General features: G+C 39.9%; 1 long non-coding RNA gene across 1 annotated transcript; it reads right to left on the bottom strand.

Moving 5' to 3' along the window:
- Positions 1-317: 317 nt before the first annotated feature.
- Positions 318-5,668, bottom strand: LOC136792034 (uncharacterized). The gene is made up of 3 exons (XR_010835148.1): positions 5,589-5,668; positions 4,851-4,926; positions 318-403 (listed from the first exon to the last, which is right to left on the bottom strand). It is a non-coding gene; the product is annotated as an uncharacterized lncRNA (long non-coding RNA).
- Positions 5,669-22,744: the final 17,076 nt, after the last annotated feature.

Raw genomic sequence — 22,744 nt, 5'->3', positions numbered from 1 at the left:
TGTGTGCCTGTACTTCTTGTATTTAATGAAAGATGTTTGGCCTTTTGTTATTCTTGATTTTCAAAGGAAGGTGAGACATTTGTATTTCTCTTCCCTTGACGATCTGATAAACATAACAAATGTGTGTAGCTTATTAAGTGGGAGTGACCCTTGATTGGGTAAAAGGTTGCTCGCTCCCAGAATTGGTCAGCCTTTGTGAGAACAAAGGAGCCCTGCAGGTGTACGTTTGCACCTGCGCTCCCTCACATGCATTCAATAATATTTATTGCAAGCCCCGTATAGCCAGGAGCACACACAAACACACCGCACTCACCATTTTGGATTCGCACCTGTTCCCAAGGGCTTTCCCATACTTTAGCCAGTGCACAATACTTTGAGGCGCCAACAGCCATGCAAAATCACTCTGTTAAGTACATGAATACCATGAGGTCATGATAGGAATTCAGACCTAGCAAATTAAATTGCCATTAACCTTTGAGAAACCAAGTAACTCTAAGGATAATCACCATGTTCTGTGTAATTTTTTTTTTTTAGATCTTTGGGGGCACTAATTTGTAAAGCGCATATAACCAAATGAGCAAGGGGCTACAGCAAGGGGCTGACAGGTAGTTACTAAATAACTGCATGCTATTTGAAAACATGGTTTAATAGAAGATGAGAACAGGTTTAATAGAAGATTCCCCTAAACTGTTTCCTGTACCTGTGGAACACTTTAAAGTTATTCTTTTTTTTGCCTTGGTTCTGTTTAATGCTATAAGCCATAACTCTTTTGAACAATGTTGTCTGGTAAAATATACTAGAGTGTAAGCTCTAGGTATAGGTTAGAACTCAATACGAAATGATTTCTTTCTCCTACATTATGTAGAGTAGAGGTTATTCGCTTTTAAAAGTTGATCGTAAATGCAGTCTATTTTGGAAAAATACATAGCCGTGCAAGCTTCTTGTTTGTTTATTAATGTAGAAGTCTTTCTAGCATCTAGATGTGCTTGCAGAATGCTCCCCAAATATCACTGCCTTCTTATTCCATTTTATTCTAATAACAAGTCTGGCTGTATTTCTCTCTCCCTCTGTCTCTTTTCTCATTTGGGGAATGGAAGCTAAAAGAGATGAGATAAAAGTAAATAAGTGCATGCCTGTGGCATGGAGGGAGAGGTTTTTGAGCTAGGAGATAGAAGACATTGGGCAAGTCACTTACCTTCTCCATCTCAGGCTTATTAATTTTTTGTTTGTTTGGTTGGTTGGTTGGTTTTCTTGTTTTCTTTTTGCGGTACACGGGCCTCTCACTGTTGTGGCCTCTCCCGTTGCGGAGCACAGGCTCCGGATGCGCAGGCTCAGTGGCCACGGCTCACGGGCCCAGCCGCTCCGCGGCATGTGGGATCCTCCCGGACCCGGGCACGAACCCACATCCCCTGCATCGGCAGGCGGACTCTCAACCACTGCGCCACCAGGGAAGCCCTAAGTTTTTAAATAAATTCTAGTAATCCCACAGGATCTGGTTGTATACCACAGCTCACTCTCCCCACCCGGCTCTGCTCCTAGACCCTGCCTCTCATTCCATCCGGTCTTTGGCAATATCTTTTTCTAATCATGCTTTGCAAATGGTCAAAAACAAAAAGCTGCAAAAAGCCAAATCTTGTAGAAAACTTGTTCTTTGTATCTTAGCAGGATATTAAGTTAATTACTGTTTTCCTTCTACCTTTAGGAAATTTTAGGATTTTTCCTTGAAGGATATTGCTTGCTACAATCCACTGAATACAGAAAGAGTCTAAGAGGTAAAATTGGTAAGAAAAAGAACTTCTGACCACCACCAGTATTCCTGATAATTTCTAGATGGTGGAAGTTTAGAAATATGATTATATTATGCTTGCACTTAAAACGTAAGTTTTTCGGCTTGCCTGGTGGCGCAGGGGTTGAGAGTCCGCCTGCCGATGCAGGGGACACGGGTTCGTGCCCCGGTCCAGGAAGATCCCACATGCCGCGGAGCGGCTGGGCCTGTGAGCTATGGCTGAGCCTGCGCGCTATGGCTGAGCCTGCGCGTCCGGGGCCTGTCTCTGCAACGGGAGAGGCCACAACAGTGAGAGGCCCACGTACCGCAAAAAAAAAAAAATAACCAAAAACTAAGGTTTTCTATGCCATCGTGAAATTATCTTCTTACAAAGCATTTTGCCAAAGTGACTCACGTCTTTTCCATTCTCAGAGGACGTGGTGCTGGGCAATGCCAATCCCATGGTAGATGCAGACGATACATTTTCTTTTCTCAGATCCTTCATGTCACTAATGCTTATTGCACTGATAATTCAACAAAATGGAACCAGCCAGTTTTCATTTACTGTATCACTCAACATACCACCATTTCCATAATAAGTTAGTGTTACAGCCATAAAAATTATTTCCAAAGTATGAAAGAGCTGCAGTAGTCAGCCTTGTTATGTTAAGAATAATATAATAAGAAAACCAATAACGAGCCAATAAAATCATGCAGTGTTTAGGTTCAGTTTCAAAGTGAATTAAAAGTCATCCTGATTTAGTAGGAGAACACATTTGTGAAAACTAGACTTCGTAACAGACTTATGAATGCTTTCTGGATGCAAATCAGATAAATGAGCAGCCCTTAACGTACAAGCATCCAACAAGCATCCGGTTTGTCAACTCCTTTGACTTATAAAGACGGCTGCCAGTTGTACGTGCAATGGCTGGTGACATTCAACATAGTTGGAAATTGAGGAAGGTGTGAATGGGAGGCAAAGAGTTAGAGACAGCATATGTTAAATATTCTTTTAAGAACTATGGTTAACAATGACTCATTAGAAGGAGTAGTTTAAAAGGTACATATTTCTACAGATGAGATTTGGGGGGGGGTATTTATTTAGGATAGAAACTTTGAAAATAAAGTTATTGGCTGAGGAAAAATAATTAGTAATAAGTGATAAGTTGGAGATATGGAAGATAGAAGGGTTAAATGATGGAGTTCCAGAGAGAGACACAGGATGAGACCAAGAACATCCTTGGAGGAGTAGGTGGCCCTGAGCATCCTTCTTATCCTCTGAAACTGAAGCAAAGACGGTACGGGTATACGAGGGAGCTACTGGTTCCTGTCTGTCTGATTGTGGTTTCCAGAATTAAGAGCAACACTGCAAACGTGTTCTGATCAGAAAAGACAGACTATTAACTTCCTAGACGTAGATATTGTGAAACTATGAATGTAGTCCACAACCGAATTAACGTTAGACAGTGGAGCACTTTTCCTTAGGAAACAGTATACTATAGGGGTAATTAATAAGAGCCCTGGCCTTTGGTTCAAATCCTGCCTTAGCCACTTACTAGCTATAGGACTTTAGTCAAGTTCCTTATAATTCTCTGTTTTCTCAAAAATAAAATAGGGATTGTAATAATAATAACTCTACCTCAGAGGATTACTATGAGAATTAAATGCGATAACTAATAGTAAACATTCAAGAAATGTAAAATATTATTTTGATTGCTGTTACTGCTCATGGTAAATTTAAATTAATAGAGATTTTTATAGGGTGCTGTTAAACATTTTCCCATTCTATCTGTATACAGTTGATTGTGTGTGTGTGTGTGTGTGTGTGTGTGTGTGTGTGTGTGTGTGTGTTACGTGGGCCTCTCACTGTTGTGGCCTCTCCCGTTGCAGAGCACAGGCTCCGGACACGCAGGCTCAGCGGCCACGGCTCACGGGCCCAGCCGCTCCGCGGCATGTGGGATCCTCCCGGACCGGGGCACGAACCCGTGTCCCCTGCATCGGCAGGCGGATTCTCAACAACTGCGCCACCAGGGAAGCCCTACAGTTGATTCTTTTCGACTCAGGGGTAAGACTTTAACTCTACTGAATTTTGCATGTTAGATTCATTTTTTTATTCCATTCTCCTAAGATCCTTCTGTGTTCTGACTTCTTCAACGTATTTATTTTCCTCCCCAGACTGTGTGATCTGTGACTCTCAGGAGAAGCCTGTGACACCCACTGCTACTACATACCCAATATCCATTTTTCATCTTCTTTACTAACAAATGCTTGATTGCATTAAATTGTAGCAATGTGTTCAATTAAAGTACACTTGACTCCTAACAACATGGGAGTGAAATGTGCAGGTCCACTCATACACAGATTTTTTTCCATAGTAAATACTATTGTACTACACGTGGTTGGTTGAATCCGAGGGTGTGGAAGCCCAGATATGGAGGGCAGACTATAAGGTTACACAGGGAGTTTCGACAGTTCAAGAGTCAACTGAACTCTATGTCCCAGCATCACTTGCAGCTAGGGGTGGTCATGTGATACAGTTCTGGCCAGTGACGTAAAAGCAGAAGTCACTGGGAAGGCTTCCAGGCAAGCTTATTAACGAGGCCAGATCCATGAGGATGAAAACCGGATTCTAAGAAAGATGGAGAGGAAAGAAAAGTAGCCCGGAGCATGATGCCATTGTGTAGCAACTGCACAGGCCCTTCACTAGGCATCCCGAGTCTTTGTCTTGTGAGAAAACCAGCCCCTCTTTGGTTAAGCCTCTGTCGTCAGGGTGCTGTTGCATTTAGCAAATGCAATCTCTATGGGCTCCAGATGCCATCTGTAGTCTCACCTAAATATTTGGGGGAAATACAAGATACTGAAACAGAACAGAGCTAAAGATAGAACTATGACATATCACTACAAACCACCCTCCAGCGTGATTGTTTTTTTTCCAGATTTACTGAAATATAATTGATATATAACACTGTGTAAGTTTCAGGTGTACAACATGATCTGATTTTACATATACACACACACACACACACACACACACACACACATATATATATATATAGAGAGAGAGAGAGAGAGAGATTGTTCTTACCTTAATATCTTTGTAAAAAAGCTCATGTCAGCAGGTCATTGTTTCCTCTGTGCTAATCTTGTCTACATTATGAGCACTATGAAAGCATATGGATTATGTCTTATTTCTTTTACATTTGACACAGTGCCTAGCCCTCTCCCGGATGAGCGGTATGCATTCAGTATAGATTTGTAAAACGAGAGGAGTCTTGCAAAGATCAACTTCTCGTGGTACAGATAAGGAAACTGGGGCTCAGAAGCCTTGTCCCAACTCAGGTTTCCGGCAAGTCCTAGAGCCTGTGCTCACTCTCAGATTCTCAGCCAGTGTTCATTGCATTGCACCACCCCGTTTGAATAATTCATACAAAACTTCCTTTTGTCTTATACTCCCTCTCTTCAATATCTCATTTTACTGAACCCAGAATTATATTATTAACCTTTTAAATACCCTTGGGCATTCACGAGGAATTAAAGAAAATTTTTGTTTTCCAGGTAAATATACTTTAGCTCTGAGACCTCAGTATCCTGTCCACGATCACAGAGAAGCAGTAGCAGTGGCAGAAAAGTTCACGTAAAGGCTTTTGCAACTATAGGGGCCATGGTTCCAAAAAGGAAACAGACTGATAAAAGGTCTCAAATTTCCATCTGGACTTGGTCTCCTTGTCCTCACCCCATTGTTGAGGTCTGAGTAAAAATAGCTTTTCCCCAGTGATGACTGTCACTCTTTCTAAATGGAAAACAACTTGTAAACTTCTCTTACCTCCCTAACCGGGACAATATTGGCACAAACGTTTCCTTGATATTTCATAACTCCCTCCAACTGCTGCAGCTGCTGCAAGACAGACACAGGGAGAGATTAGACGGGGCACTTGCACCTGGCCAGCCATAAACTGTTTCTTAGTTGCACATGAAGATTAACGGGCCCAATTCCCTTCTCAGACCCAGAATGTGGAAACATGAAAGAGAGCTGTAGTTATTTATAAACAATAAAAACGTCTGTGGCGTGTATAGAGGGAATGGATTTATTTGCCTACTCAGAGGAGAAGCAGACGTTTTCCGGGTAGTTGACAACTTTGGGGCTGTGCCCCTCCCTCCTTGCCTGTCCTTTATGGTCAAACGTTAGACTATAGGTTTTGTTTCCATCAGAGGGTAGGAGTGAACTCGACACTGACTGTGTGTTCCCTTTGCCACTTCGAGATTCTGTCCTTCACCAAGTAGGACGTTTTCTCTTTGCAACTTGGCCTTGGTACTTTCTGCTACATCTGCCTCCAGCTGGACTCTGCGCCTATCACTCAGCATCAACCCTAAGTGGAGAGAAGTGGCGCTCAGCTTGGGAGAGGGGGTGGAGTTGGGTGCATTTCGTGGAGTCCTCTCCTTAATTTGATTCAGTGGATTCTGGCTGGCAGGAAGCACGATTAAAATGAGTCTATAGGGGCTTCCCTGGTGGCGCAGTGGTTGGGAGTCCGCCTGCCGATGCGGGGGACGCGGGTTCGTGCCCTGGTCCGGGAGGATCCCGCGTGCCGCGGGGCGGCTGGGCCCGTGGGCCGTGGCCGCTGGGCCTGCGCGTCCGGAGCCTGTGCTCCGCAGCGGGAGGGGCCGCGGCAGTGAGAGGCCCGCATACCGCAAAAAAAAAAAAAAAAAAAGAGTCTATAGACCTCTACAGCCAGCTGTCATCTACTTAGCCACAATGTGGTAATTTGAGAGCATTATGGGAAAAAAAAAAAAAAAAGGCTTCATATTAGATCATTTGAATGTGCTCCTCGCCCCCCCCCCCACAAATCCTAATACTCTACACTTCTGTTACCAGTGTGTTATATAAGCATAATTCATTCTTAGACTTGAATAACTCTTTGACCATGTGCAATTCAGAGGTACACAAGGAACTTCAATTCAAATGGAAATGTGCCATATTTGTGGCACTTTCCACTCCTTTTTTCTAGTAGTTTCCAATCTTTTCAAGTATGGGAGCCCAAGTTTTACCTAATAATAGTTTTTTGTTTTAGTCCCTGTTGATTGAGGATACCAAAAGCTACCATGAAAGCAGCATATTTTGTGTTATTAATCGTTGCAACAGCAACTTACACATGAAAAATAGTAGTGCACATATTCCAATGCATTATTTATTCTGTCCTTGATAGTACTTGGTATAAATATAGATTCCAGGACTCCTTAAAGTAACTGCAAGTGTTCCCAGGGGTTCAAGGCCCAAATTATAAATATAGTCACTCTCTGAAAAAAGGAATGACTCTTGCAGAAGGAATTTAGAGGGAGGGCTGTTAAAATCATCTTGCAAAAACTTGCAGAATAAGATCTTTGGTACACCATGTTCCTCAGGATAAAAGAAGAGAAAGCTAGGAAGATAGCATTTGAATTTCCAGCAATAAATTTAGGTGTTATGATTTTGCCATTTAGCAAATACTATGTATTTTTTTAATGGACCAGTGTAATTAGACAAAATTCCTAAATCAGCTCAAATATTTTTATCTTTTTATAGTGTGTAACCCTTAACCAGTATACTCACTGTGATTAGCAATAGTGAACTGTGCTTGAAAATCCCTATTTATTAAAACTACATTAAGTAAAATATAGAGTACATGAAACACAACCTGATTTAATTTTTATATGAGATTATTAACAAATATTGAACTATTATAATATAAAGTCATCTTCTCTCTCTTTATTCGGACCTGTAAAATAACATTCAGGTAATTGGATATGTATTGAAAGTCATTTCTAGCTTTGTTTGGTTTCTAAAAGATTCTCTGATTCACATCTGAAAACACAAAGCAGAACTCCAGTATAAATCATAGGCCTTTCTTATCTAAAAATTGTGGAGAAAAACACATTGTATCCCATTTTTCAGTAATCCTCGACTCTTCTTATTTTCTCCCGAGAGTCCACTCTTCCTGATGGAATTACATTTGGTCAGCAACCTGAAGCCCTGATGTTTTCACTGGGGGAGAAGACATGAAAAGATCAGCCTCACACCTAAGCCAAACTATTCCCTGGATAATCCTCTCCAGATAGCAAACATTAGAACAAACAAAGATAAACTTCACATGGGCAGCTCCAAGGCTATGCATCCCTAGGAGGGATACTTCCAGACTTCCCTGGGTGCCTAGTTACAAAAATGATATGATACGTGGTGAGGAAAGATACACATTCCCACGCAAAGTTTATACAAGTTAAATAGTGGTCCCCACCAAGCAGGCAGGGGACCAGATAACCTCTCCTAGTTGGGCTGCCCAGAAAGATCTTTGAAAGCCAAAGGGTGGAATACTGACATACACTCAACTGCCCCGACAACATGCAGTTAACCTGCCAACATCGTATAGCTACACACCTTTGCAGAACTTCCAAAAGGGCAAAAATCAAAGGCTTCAATCTCATTCCTGTTCTGTAGCATGAGGCTGCATCCCTCACATAATGTAATACCTTTCTTCACCCCAAAGAATTCAACTCCCTCTCCCATAGGCCACCACTGAGTCCCCGCTCCCTGGATTTGCATCCAGGTGCAAATTCATACATGTGGTGGGCATCCTTCATCCAAATGCAAATCATTTTGCAAGATCAAAATTCTTTTGCTAAGGACTGTTGCGGCTGGACTCTTAAGAAATTTTGCATTTTGACGGGTAATATAGGCAAAGCCATGGGTTACAGAAATCAAGGGACAAAGAGATCATTACAAAATCAAATTAACAAACAAATGAAATAGAAATATACTTTATTAACTATCTACATTTTTTTGAAACAGGAAGAGACTAGAATTTAGAATGCTGAAATGCAACTAAGTGAAAAGGGGCAAAAAGTATTTTAGTGAATTATGACACAACTTGAGATGCAGACTGGATAATTAGAGTCTCCAATTGCTACTCAGTGGAAAGCTGGCTTGATTTAGCCCTCTTCCGATGATTTGTTAGAGAAAATGGCTATATTTCAAAGTGAGAGTTCCATATTGGTTGTAGTTTAAGACAGCTAAGTTATAAAGAATATTCAAGCTAGTATTAGAAAAATTTTAAAACATTTCCAACTCAATATTTTTAAATTGCTTGCTAAAACATTTTAAGACAGCATATTTTTGTATTATAAAAAATGAAAATTTCCCCAAATTTAGTTCCCAAAAGTCCAGGCTTAGTTTGTTCTTTATATCATTCTCCTTCACCCAGATATATCGACACTGAGAAACCAAGATACCTCAAGTCAGTGATGTGGATAAGTGTGAGGCCAATAAAAACGACTGATAGGAAAAGTATCACCACACCCACAATTTGTGAAATGGAGTTGTAGGTACTTTGACTTATTGAGGAGCTCCACAGAGAGGACAGAAATCTGGACAATGACCAATGTCATACACCCTTGATCTCTGGGGTAGATCTGGGGCAGATCTGGGGCATGCCTCCCCACCAGACATGTAGATTCACAGCCTCGAGAGCTTCATGGGTAGACATGGGCCCTGCGGGGACCTGAGCTACCTCTACACACAGGCTAGAAGTGGTTCAAGGGATACCTGGAGATGGATCTCCTGACTCAGATATGCAGAACACAGTAAGATCAACTTTCGTAACCGTGGGGAATGAATGACACCAAGGGCATTTTCTCGAGTATGGTTAAAATTATTCATGGACAATGATTAGAATTGTTAGCGTAGTATTCTCATAAGATTCTGAAGAAGACTGCAAGTTTCTTGGAGCATGAGAAGTCTCCCTGCTGCTGCCTCTCCTGCCAGGCCCCCTCTGCAACCAAGTACCTGACATCTGACCATTGAACCATTGGCCATCATAGGAGCTAGAGGCTAGATCAGCTGGGAGTGTCCTATTGGAATCATTTAATGTAATTACTGGCACATGATAATGACATATTGATCTCTCTTCCTCTCTCTTTCCTACCTTCCCTCCTTGCCTTTCTGAAACCAGAGCAGAAGTGTGTGTGTGAGTGTGTGTGTGTGTGTACACACTTGAGTGAAGGTCCTGTTCACATCTACCTGTAATTGTAAAACTTCTTATCACAAAAGACTTGCAAGGCTTATCTTTCTTAAAAGAAAGAAAAAACCGACACCACCCCCCCCCCCCTTAACCCTTCTCCATTCTAGCAGTAGAACTTCCATTCCTTAATGCCCCAGGGAGTCAACAGTTAGGCTTTTACAAACTGTGCTTTCTAAATGCTTGCTTTACAGAGAACAGCACTTTATATTTTCCCATTCGGTCTTTCCCCAGAGTCAATACTGTACTCAAAATTCAACTATATTCCCAGGTCTAGTAGCACCTACTATATAATGTAGTCTGTTTAGGAAGTACAAACTCAATGTCAGGCAAGTATTAAGTATTCAGTGCAAGTTCTTTGCCTTTCTACCCCATATCCTTAAAGCTAACTGAAGGTTAGATGTAGCTTATCTTCTATGCTATTTACTCCACTGAAAAAGATCATAGCATGTACAAACCATTCGAATGCTAAGCCTCTTCATTTTCTTCATGATTTTAACCTTACTCATGGTTTGTGGTGTATAACACTATTACTTTCCTTTATCCTCTGAAGGATGTCACTCAATAGACATTCACGCAGTACCTTTTCTGAACAGGACCATAGTGAGGCAGAGAGGTGATGTAGCGCCATGGCTAACAGAGCAGCCTGGTTAAGAGAAGACTCAGCAACAGCCTCGGTCAAATTACGTGCTGTTCCTCAGTTTTCTCATCTGTAAATTGGGGATAATTATAGTATTTACCTCATAAGGTTGTTGTAAGGAATAAATGGGGCAGATCATGTGAAGTGCTCTGAACAGTGACAAGCATCTGTTAAGTCATAACTGTTTTGATGTATCCAGGAGCTCGTGCAGGGATTCTTAGCCTGGAGTCCATGAACTTCTAGGGCCCACAGATGGATTTAGAGTATCCCAGAACCCCTTGAAATTATTTACAGAATTTAGGTTACTTTGTCTAGAGAGGAAGTTTATAGTTGTCATCAGGTTCTCAAAGGCGTGTGCAAGGCCAAAAGGGTTAGGACCCACTGAACTCTCGCTGTAGAGACACAAGACAAATTTTCCTCTGACAGAGGAGATGGACACTTAGTGACAATAAATATGATAGCAGTTATGTAGAAACGGTCCAAGGTGCAATGGGACACATAGAAGAGCCACCTGAGGGGGGGAGTGATGCAACAAACAAAGCTTCCTGGAGTAGGTGGCATTTCAGAGAAGTCCTAAGTATGAATAGAGATAGGTAGATGGAAAAGGGGGTTAACAGTGCTCCAGGGATAGTGAGAGCCATGTGCAAAGGTAGGAGCTGGTGTGCTCTAATTAGGAAAGAGCAAAGACTCAGGTGTGAGTGTGCCAAGAAGAAACTACACCAGAAGTAAAGAAGTTAGGAGGCTAGCACATTAGCCACCAAGTGAAGCACTCAGTTATCCACCAAAGCAGTGGTCTCAGGTAGAGGATAGCAGGTAAGCTTAGGTCCTTTCTTATGCAGCAGGGGCTCATGAGTCTCCCAATTAATTATTGCAAATGTGTACTGAGATAAATTCCCTAGCATACATCTAAAGCATATTATTCCTACCAACCAGGACAACCAGCTGAGGTTACTAATTTTCATGTCAGAATTAAGGAAACCTATTGAGGAAAAAAAAGGCAAATTTGAAAGCTAACTTATTTATGAAAAAGCATTTCCAATTCCATTTTAATTTGTTTCTGAAATCCGGTTGGAATGACCTAAGTATTCCTTGCGAATGCAACATCAAGGGTATCTATGATCATTTCAGTGGTGGTGACTAGTTTTACATATTCTGTAGCTAAATATAATCGATTCTGTAGCTTCCTAATGATCTGCCCTGAGGAGTTATTATTCCTGATGGCAATTAATCAAAATTAAAACAGACTGCATAGAATGAAGCAAATTCAAACCTCTAGCCTCAGTTAGGAACACCTGCACATTAAGATTAATCATGGGTCTTACTTGAATGTGACAGGTATATCAATATTATAGAGAAAAGAGAAGAGTAACATTTTCCAGCAGAGTTCCAAGTGTAATTCCAAGGAGCAAAGGTTCTAAACCTCAGTCTATGTCGAACAAAACCACACAGAATCCATAGTTGTCCATTGCATTGACATTAAAATTATGTTCTTCCCCAAAGCTTAGATATTTGTGCCATTTGCAAAACATCAAATGCAAGGAGTGGTGACAACAAAATGGAGGAATTTGACTGTCTTCCTCCCAAGGAACACTGATTTTGACAATCACCCAGAAATGAGAGTGCCTTTGTGGACATTCAGGAGTTCAACAGAGAAGTTCCAACACACTGTTGGAGAAAAAGAAAATCCGAGATTGGACACATTGAAGAAGGTAAGAGGAAGAATTTCACTTTACCCAAGTCAACCCCCTGCCCCAAGGCGGTACAGCTCAGTGCTAAGAGAGACCTTCTATGTCAGTGAGAGCACATGAGTAAGTGCCTGGCTTTCCCAGCTGTACAGGATGCAGCCAAAGATGCCCACCTTATTGGTCCTATTCATGCCTCATCCAGAATACTGAGATGTGCTGCACAACTGAGAGGAGGGGAAGGGCTAAAAAAACAGTAGCCAGGGCTCTTAGAGGTCAGAAAGGGATGTGGATCCTACTAAACGCCATGCAGACTCCATCAGAAAGCTCAACCACAAGTCACTGGGGATGCCTCTTTTGAGTATCCTCTCAACTGGCCCACAGACACCGTCAACACTCTGCACAGCTCACCCACACACCACCACCACCACCATGTCTACATGGCCAGCTCCCTGCTCATGCCCCCAAGGGCAACAAGTGCAAAGCTGGCTCAATTCTACAGGATTGGGAGAAAGCATAAGAACTTGAGCATTCAGCTCTGCCCTGGGGAAGGCAAATGGGACGCTGTCAGCATTCAGCCAGCCTTTGCAGGATCAAGAGAAAAAAATACCATCATTAAGAATTCCACTCCCCCAAGAGGGAACAAGAAGTGTGGAGCATGTATATCTATAGAAAATTTCTGAGAGAACCTCAGAATACTTAGCAGAGCTGGAAGAAGGTATTTCTCTCCTGAAGACAGTCAGTGGAGATTGCAGGAAGTGACTGCTTCTTCAAATGCAAATACGGCAAAACAAGACTTCAAGGAACATGAAAAAACAAGGAAACATGACACTACCAAATAAACACAATATTTTTCCAATAACCAACTTTAAATAAATGGAGATCTGCAATTTGCCCAATAAAATAATTGAAAATAGTTGTCTTCAGGTAGCTCAGTGATAAAAAGAAATACAATTCAAAGAAATCAGGAAAACAATACAGAAACAAAATGAGAATTTTAACAGAGATATAGAAATCATAAAAAAGAACCAAACAGAAAGTCTGGAGCTGAAAAATACAATGAATGAAAGGAAAAATGCAATAGAGAGCATGAACATCAGACTTGATCAAGCAGAAGAAAGAAGCTGTGAAGTCAATTCAGGTCATTTGAAATTATCCAGACAGAGGAGAACAAAGAAAAGAGAATGAAAAAGAGTGAAGAAAGCCTATGTGAATTATGGGATACCATCAAGAAAAACAATCTATGAATTAATGGAGTACCAGAAGGAGAAGAGAGGGAGAAACAGATAGAAAAATTAAAGAAATGGTGGCTGAGAACTTTGCAAAGCTGGGGAGAAATACAGACATCCAAGTTCATGAAGCTCATGGGTCCTCAAAAGGAGTCAACTCAAAAAGATCTTCTCCAAGCAGATTATAATAAAATGTGCTAAAGTCGAAGACAAAGAATTTTAAAACCAACAGAGAGGAAAAAAAAACCTTGCATACAAGAGAACCCCATAAGGCTATTAGCAGATTTCACAGCATAAGCCTTTCAGGTCAGGAGAGAGTGAGATAATATATTCAAAGCACTGAAAGAAAAAAAACCCTGCCAACCAGGAAGACTTTACCCAGTAAGGCTATCCTTCAAAAATGAAGGAGAGATAAAGACTTTCCCAGACAATCAAAAGCTGATGGAGTTCATCATCACTAGACCTGCTTTATAAGAAATGGTAAAGGAATTCTTCAAGTTTAAATGAAAGGACACTAATTAGTAACATAAGAAGATAAAAAAATATAAGATATACTGATCAAGGTAACTGTATAGTCAAATTCAGAATGCTCTAATACTGTAATATGGTATTGTGTTAATCAACTCCAGTATAAAGGCTAAAGGACAAAAGCATTACAAAAAACTATAGCTACAATTATTTGTTAATTGATATACAATATAAAAAGATGTAAATTGTGACATCAAAAATATGAAATGGGGGAAAGGGTAGAGTTTTTGTATGTGATCAAAGTTAAGTTATCAGCTTGAAATAGACTGCTATAGCTATAAGATGTTCTATGTAAATTTCATAGTAACCACAAAGCAAAAATTTACAATAGACACACAAAGATTAAAGAGAAATGAATCAATCAAAACATATGATTATGGAAAATCATCAATTCACAAAGCAAATCAGCAAGAGAGAAAGGAACAAAGGAACTAGAGAACAACCAAAAAACAATTAACAAGATGGTTAAGTCTTTACCTATTGATAATTACTTTAAACGTAAATGGATTAAATTCTCCAATCAAAAGACATGTAGTGGCTGAATGGATAAAACAAGACCCAACTATCTGCTGCCTACAAGAGATTCAATTCAGTTTTAAGGACACATATATGTTCAAAGTGAAGGAATGGAAAACGAAATTCCATGCAAATGGAATCCTAAGGAGAAAATGGGTAGCTATATTTGTATCAGACAAGATAGACTTTAAGTCAAAAACTTTAACAAATGACAAAGAAGGTCATTATATAATGATAAAGGAGTCAATTCATCAAAAAGACTTATATCTTGTATATTCAATTGTATATATACAATTGAAGTATATATGCACCCAACATTAGAGCACCTAAATATATAAAGTATATGCCAAATGATTTGAAGAGAAAAATAAACATAACCATAATATTAGGGGAATTCAGTACCCCATTTTCAATGCTGAATAGATCATCCATGCAGAAAATCAATAGGAAACATTACACTTGAACTATACTTTAGACCAAAGGACCTAACAGGCATTTATAGAACATTCTAACAGCAGCAGAATACACATTCTTCTCAAGCCCATAAGGAACATTGTCTAGGATAGATCATATGTCAGGCAACAAAACAAGTTCAGCAAACTTAAGAAGACTGAAATCATACCAAGTATCTTTTCTGACCACAATGATATGAAAATAGAAATCAGTAACAGGAGGAAAAATTGAAAATTCACAAATATATGGAAATTAAACAACAAACTCCAGAACAACCAATGGATCAGAGAAGAAATCAAAAGGAAAATAAAAAATACCTTGAAACAAATGAAAATGGAAACACAACATATCAAAACTAATGAAATGCAGTAATTAAAAACAATTACTTAAGAATGAATTTAACCAAGGAGGTGAAAGACCTATACACTGAAAACTACAAAACATTGATGAAATAAACTGAGGATGACACAATTAAATGGAAAGATATCCTAAGTTCATGGATTGGAAGACCTGATATTAAAATGTCCATACTACTCAAAGAGATCTACAGATTCAGTGCAATCCCTATCAAAATTCCATTGGCATTTTCCACAGGAATAGGAAAACACAATCCTAAAATTCATATGGATTCACAAAAGACCCTGAAGAGCCAAACCAATCTTGGAAAGGAAGAACAAATCTGGAGGCATCATACTTCCTGATTTCAAACTCTCTTACAAAGCTATAGTAATCAAACATTATGGAACTGGCACAAAACAGACACATAGACCAATGCAACAGAATAGAGAGCCCAGATACAAATCCACACAAATATGGTCAACTAATCTTTGACAAGGGCACAAGAACACACAATGGGGAAAAGATGGTCTCTTCAGTAAATGCTATTGGGAAAACTGGATATTCACATGCAAAAGAATGAAATTGGACCCCCTACCCTACACCACTCACAAAAATTAACTGAAATAGTATAAAGACTAAAATGTAAGCCCTGAAACCATAAAAATCCTATAAGAAAACATAGGGGGAAAGCTTCTTAACATTGGTTTTGGCAATGATTTTTTGGATATGACACCAAAAGCACATATAACAAAAGCAAAATTAAGCAAATGGAACTACATCAAACTAATATGCTCTGCACAGCAAAGGAAATCATCAAAAATGAAAAGGCAACCTACAGAATAGTAAAAAAAAAAGATCTGTAAATCATATATCTGATAAGAAGGTGTTAATATCCAAAATATATAAGGAATCTATACAACTCAATAGCAAAGCTGAAATAAGCCAGAAAGAAATCCTGTCATTTGTAACAACATGGATGAGCTTGGTGGACATTATGGTAAGTGAAATTAGCCAGAGAGAAAAGGCAAATAGGGACTTCCCTGGTGGTGCAGTGGTTAAGAATCTGCCTGCCAATGCAGGGGACATGGGTTTGAGCCCGGGTCCAGGAAGATCCCACGTGCCTCAGAGCAACTAAGCCCATGTGCCACAACTACTGAGCCTGCACTTCAGAGCACACAAGCCAAAACTACTGAGCTTGCATGCCACAACTACTGAAGCCCATACTCCTAGAGCCTGTGCTCCACCTCTCCCACAATGAGAAGCCCACGCACCACAGTGAAGAGTAGCCCCCGCTCACCACAACTAGAGAAAAGCCTACATGCAGCAACAAAGACCAAACACAGCCAAAAATTTTTTTTTAAAAAAAAGAAAAGGCAAATACTGTATGATCTTTCTTATATGTGGAATCTAAAAACAAACCAACAAAAAGTCAAACTTGGAAACAGAAAGTAGAGTGGTGGTTACTAGGGGCTAGCAGGGGTGGGGAAATGGGGAGATGCTGGTCAAAGGATCCAAGCCTTCAGCTCTGGGGATCTAATGTACAGAATCCTGATTGTGGTAATCATTTCACAAAGTATATGCACGTCAAATCATCAGGTGGTATACTTTAAATATATGCAATTTTATTTCTCAATTATATTTCAACAAAGCTGGGGAAAAAAATCCTAAAATGCATTGCAGAGAACCCAAAAGAAGGTAGGTCAGCTAAATGTTTTCTTTTGTTTTGTATGCCCTTAATTGTACCAGAATATAGATAGGAATTTACCTGTTGTTCCTAAATTTAAAATCAAAATATGCTTTTGTGTTTTTCTCAAGCTTCCAATTCTGTATTCATTCATTGTTTCATCAAGGCACAGCACCCCAGGATAGCACAAGAGAGGCGTATACATATGGTTAAGCACACATTCTCTGAAACCAGATTTCCCAGATTTGAATCCTAGTTTTACCACTTAAGAGCTGTGTGACCTTGAACAAGTTACTTCATAGCTCTGGATCTTAGTCTGGTTCTGCAAATTGGGATAAAGATAAGATATACCTATTAGGATTGAGGAAATGAATTCACATGTAAACAATTTAGAATGGTGCCTCGTACACAGCGAACACCTTATAATTTTTTACTATTATTATTATTTTATAATTATTAGGCAAGTTTCCTTAAATCCTCTGGGCCTCAGTTTCTGTATTTGTAAGATAGGGAGGATAACATTGGTCACATCATAGTATTGTTATGAGGACTAAATAAGATAATAAAAGGACATACTCTCCAACTAACAGCTAATAAATAATGATGATGATGACATCATTTATTGAGTGCTTATTATGTGCTAATCCCTTTACATCTGTTGTCTCACTTGCTTCATAGCAAGTCTAAGAAGTAGATATCACTTTATTCTTTAAAAAGATGAGGAAACTGAGGCCTGGAGAGATGAAGCAAAGTACCTCTGCTCGCACATCTTAATAATTGGCAGAATGAGAACTCTAGCCTGTCCACTGCATCTGAAAACTTGTGCCTTTAACAAGTACCCTCTACTAACAAAAAAAGGAGAGAGGAAAATAAAGTGGTTTTTGTCCTGTAGCTGAAATTCCATATTACAAATAATATGATTTAGAATCCAGGCTACCTGTTTTTACCAATGTAATTAGAATAAATAATGAAATGTTAGAATACTTTTAAATGGGAGAAGAAAACTCTAAATAAGAGCATGGATAAGAATAAAATGTTTTGAAGTTTGAATTTTATAGAATTGGGTAGGAATTATAATGGTAGCTTTTTTCTTTTTAAATACAAACATGCCTATCTTCGTGGAAATTCAATTTACAGAATTCAAATGATAACTATCATGAATGAATTGGCATAAATTTATTCTCAATGAAAGAATTTATTCTTTGAAAGAATAAATTTGAAAAACATTCTTATGAAATAAATTCTTAGGAAAGAATAAATGTCAGGAATTCAGGAAAGTACCCAAATGTAAAGAATTTGGAAGTTCCAAGCTACCATCTTGTCCATACCTCTTTTTATACCAAATAACAGGAACGATCACCTATTAAGGTTTAAACAAAATCAGTCCTATGCCTGACACCATCCTCTGATGAATTCATCCCCAATGAGATCACTTGTCATTATTTATAGAAAAAAATTCTTAGAACAGAAGAGTAAACACAGGTACAAATTGCAAATGTGTTCCCTAGCTTTCTGATTCTGGCCCTCCAGAAACAGGCCAAGATGGGCTCGACAGGAATGACCCATTAAGCATTCATTTATTCAGCACATACTCACTGAGTTTCTACTCTATACCCTATATTGAGTTACAACCTAGGAGTCCAGCAACAAAGAAAAAAAAGGAAAGAAAAACAAAAGAAAGACAAAAAACAATGTTCCTATTCTTAGAGCTTACAGTATAGTGAGGAATACAGCTGAGTGAATAGGTAATTCGTGTATAGTGTTAGAAGTGCTTTAATAGGGAAATAACAGGGTGCTTTTTTTCTTTAACTGAAGTAGAGTTGATTTACAATGTTGTGTCAATCTCTGCTGTACAACAAAGTGACTCAGTTATACACATATAGACATTCTTTTTAAAAAAGAATTATTTTCCATTATGGTTTATCCCAGGATGCTGGATATAGTTCCCTGTGCTGTACAGTAGGACCTTGTTGTTTATCCATTCTAAATGTAATAGTTTGCATCTACCAACCCCAAACTTCCAGTCTAGTCCATCCCTCTCCCTCCCCCACCCCCTTGGCAACCACAAGTCTGATCTCTATATCTGTGAGTCTGTTCCTGTTTTGTACGTAGGTTCATTTGTGCCATATTTTAGATTCCGCATATAAGTGATATCATATGGTATTTGTCTTTCTCTTTCTGACTTAACTTCACTTAGTATGATAATCTCTAGTTGCATCCACGTTGCTACAAATGGCATTATTTCATTTTTTTGTGGCTGAGTAGTATATATGTACCACATCTTTTCTATCCATTCCTCTGTCAACGATAGACAGTTAGGTTGTTTCCATGTTTTGTCTATTGTGAATAGTGCTGCTATGAACACAGGGGTGCGTGCATCTTTTTGAATTATAGTTTTGTCCGGGTAGATGCCCAGGAGTGGGATTGCTGGATCATAGTGTAATTCTATTTTTAGTTTTCTGAGGAACGTCCATACTGTTTTCCATAGTGGCTGCAGAGGGTGCTCTTTTTAATAGGTCCCCATAAATGAAGGGTTAAGGAAAGCTTCTCAGTTCTGAATTGAGACCTGAAAAGTTTACTGTGGTGGTGCTATTATCAAATTTGCATACCTGAAAGATCACTGCTTGCAGGGGAGAGCAAAGACCGAAGGGGGACCATGGTGAAGGGCAGTAGAAAAGTACTGCAGTGATCCCGGCTAGAGAGGATGGCACTGGGTACCGGGGAAACGGTGGCCGGGCTGGAGACAAGTGGCTAGATTCTCAAGATGATGATGGAGTAGCGTTAATAGAATTTGGTAATTAACTGGAAGAAGAAAGGAAGGGATTGGAAAGAAGGATGATATCTTACTTTGGTTTTCCCCAGGAACAGATCTCAAGGAAAAGGTTCGAGGGCAAGTACTTCATTCAAGAAGAACGGGGAATATGGGTAGGAAGATGAGGAAGTGATATCAAGGAGGAAATATAGCCAAGAAAGAGTGCTTTATCAAGCCAACTATGCTATTAATGTCATGGAGAAATCCTGGGAAATGCTATAAAACAAATGTCTCAGAGTTCTCCCACCCAAGAGGTTGAGGAGCTGGGGAATTTATAAACCAATTGCCGTGAGTCACCGGCTGATAGGTTTAGTACCCCAGCATTTCCAGCCTGTTCTGCACAGACAGAACAGCTTTCTGTTGCTTCTTTAAGGGCCCTCAGGCAAAAACAAGACATAGATACAGGCCTTTGGAAATAGGCAGGGCCACGGGGAATGGTGAGGCCCAAAGAATATTTGCTTCAGATGACACTCGGTCTCTGGTGTGGATCAGTAGGGTAAGGATTAACTGAGATGGGGAACCCAGGGGTTCAAGCAAGACAGACGGTAGTGGGGAATTGACATTATGAGTTTCATTTTGGGGCATGGTTCATTTGAGGTGCTCATGGGACAGCTAAGTGAAGGTGTTTAGGAGACAGTTGGATATGTGACTATGAGTCTTTTGAGAGCAACATGGTCTACAGTTACAGATTTGGAAACTATCAGCAGGTAAGTTCATGAAATCCCATGGGAAATTGTATAGAGTAAGCAATGATCATGGGCAAAGGGCAGGAACCAGAGATCACTAATATTTAAGGGACAGTGAAAGGAGGAGAACTCTGCAAAGAATAAGACACATCAGAGAGTTATAAGAAAAACCAGAAGTGCTGCATATCTAGACGCTAAGAAGAGAAATTTAAGTAGTAGAAAGTAAAAATGTGTCACCTGCTGTTGAAAAAGCAAGAATAATAAGAGACAAAACAATGTTATTAGATTCAGCGACAAGCAAGTCTTCAGTGATCTTGGAGTGGTTGGTTAAGAGATTCTATGGCATCGAAGAATGCATGTGCGTGAGTCATTGTAGACGGCAAAGATAGATAACTCAGGAAGTTTACCTGAGAATGGGAGGAGCTGGAGAAAACAGAGCTTGAAGGTTTAGTACCTGCAAAATACTGTAAAATGAAGCATATTATAATGGTTTGAAAAAACTGAAGGTGACCATCAGGTTAAGGGAAGAGGTGTTGGTGACAGAAGGATTGTTTGTGTATAGACAATGAAAGAGACAAAAGTTTGATGAGAAGGAGCCAATGAAGGGGATGGAGAGTGAAGCTACAGGAGAAATGATTCAAAGCCATGGAGTTCGCTAGAAGACAGAAAGGGGACTGAGTCCAGAGGCAGGGGCGGGGAAGACCTTACATGGACTTGGTTTCCTTTGTTGCAACTGGCAAGAAGAGAAGTGTTGGGTGCAGATCAAGGCTAATTTGTAGATTTGGTGGCATGAAGTTAAGAAGGTACCTGTGTATTTTCTCCATGAACCAAGAGTTGAAGAGAAAGGTCTGAATGAGGGGGAATCAGTGCTGTCACAGGATTAAGGAGCTTATGGCTAGAATGAAATGCCTCTGCAGGGAACTGAGAGAAAGCTGATGAGGAAAACAGCTGTGCGATTGTCTCTCACAGTGCTCACGTGTGAGCCCAGAGACCAAATAGTTGGAATTTTTCAACACTGGGCTTCAACAAGTGAGTGGAAGAAAGGGATGACGGGGCAAGAGAGCTGCAAGGTGGCTGAAGTGATGACAATAGAAAATCGAAACAAACAGGGAAGAATTAAAGATAGGAGGAAAGGATGGACAGAAGCAATTCATGGGAATGGCGTTCCAGGTTCTGATCAAGGGATTCTATTTCCAGGGTTTGGGGTAAGGAGAGAGCACACTAGGAGGGAAACTAGTTACAAACAGGAAGCTGTTGTAAATTGATGAAAGTTGACCAGCACTGACTAGTTTGTCATGGTAGAGGGATAAAGCAGGAGATGGCTCAGAAACAAGTGAGGAAGGAAACAAGGCTGCCATGGCTGAGATGAGAAATGGCTGGATTTCCTTCCCATGTAGGTCACCACAGAGCACTGAGTACTCCAATAAAAATTAATTATTTAAAGAAAGAAAGAAAGAAAGAAATGGCTGGGCCAGGTGTCTAACTAAAGAGCTAATTCAATGGTCATGTTATGGCCATTGTTCTGTCTCTCTACTATGAGCTGAATTGTCTTCTCCAAAAAGATACATTGAAGACCTAACTCCTGGTTCCTGTGAATGTGACCTTCTTTGGAAATAGGGTCTTTGCAGATGTAGTCAAGATTCAGTGGCCCCTAAGCCAATACGACTTATGAGAAGAGGCAGAGAGACACAGATAAAGACACACAGGGAGAACACCATGTGACAACAGAGGCAGAGATTGGAGTGATGTGTTTATAAGCCAAGGGACACCAAGGATTGGTGGCAACACCAGAAGCTAAGAGAAAGGCATGGAACAGATTCTTCCCTAGGGCCCTTAGAGAAAGCATGGCCCTGCTGACACCCAGATATCAGACTTCTAGCATCCAGAACTGTGAGAGAATATATTTTTGTTGTTTAAGGCCACATTAATTGCAATATCTTGTTACAGTGGCCCTAGGAAACTAATACACCCTCTATGCTTATATATGACTTAGCCTGGGTCATGGGTATATTTGCTAATGTCACAGGACATCGACAGAAGTCAGACTGTAGTCAACAGATACTGGGGCAATTCTCCATTTGTAAGTAGAAACTGGACCTTTTCGTTCTTATTAAGTGTTGTTTTCAACTCTCTTCCAGTGATACAGTAATTCGATGTACTGTTATTCCCAAGCAAAGATGTCCAAAGGTTAAGTTCATCCAGTAGGAAGAGAACTAAAAAGAAAGGCAAAATGCCTTCTATGTAAATTTAGAAGTGTTAGGATATTTTAGACTAGAGTCAGTCATAGTACCAGAATATCTGGTGTTTACTATATTTTTTACTTTCAAAAGGAAGTCAGTGCACTTTTTCTGGTGACAGTACATGCCCA

Source organism: Kogia breviceps, chromosome 10 (genome assembly GCF_026419965.1).
Source record: "Kogia breviceps isolate mKogBre1 chromosome 10, mKogBre1 haplotype 1, whole genome shotgun sequence".
NCBI lineage: Eukaryota > Metazoa > Chordata > Mammalia > Artiodactyla > Physeteridae > Kogia > Kogia breviceps.
Note: the sequence above shows the minus strand (reverse complement) of the source record. Positions and strands in the feature narration are given on the sequence as shown.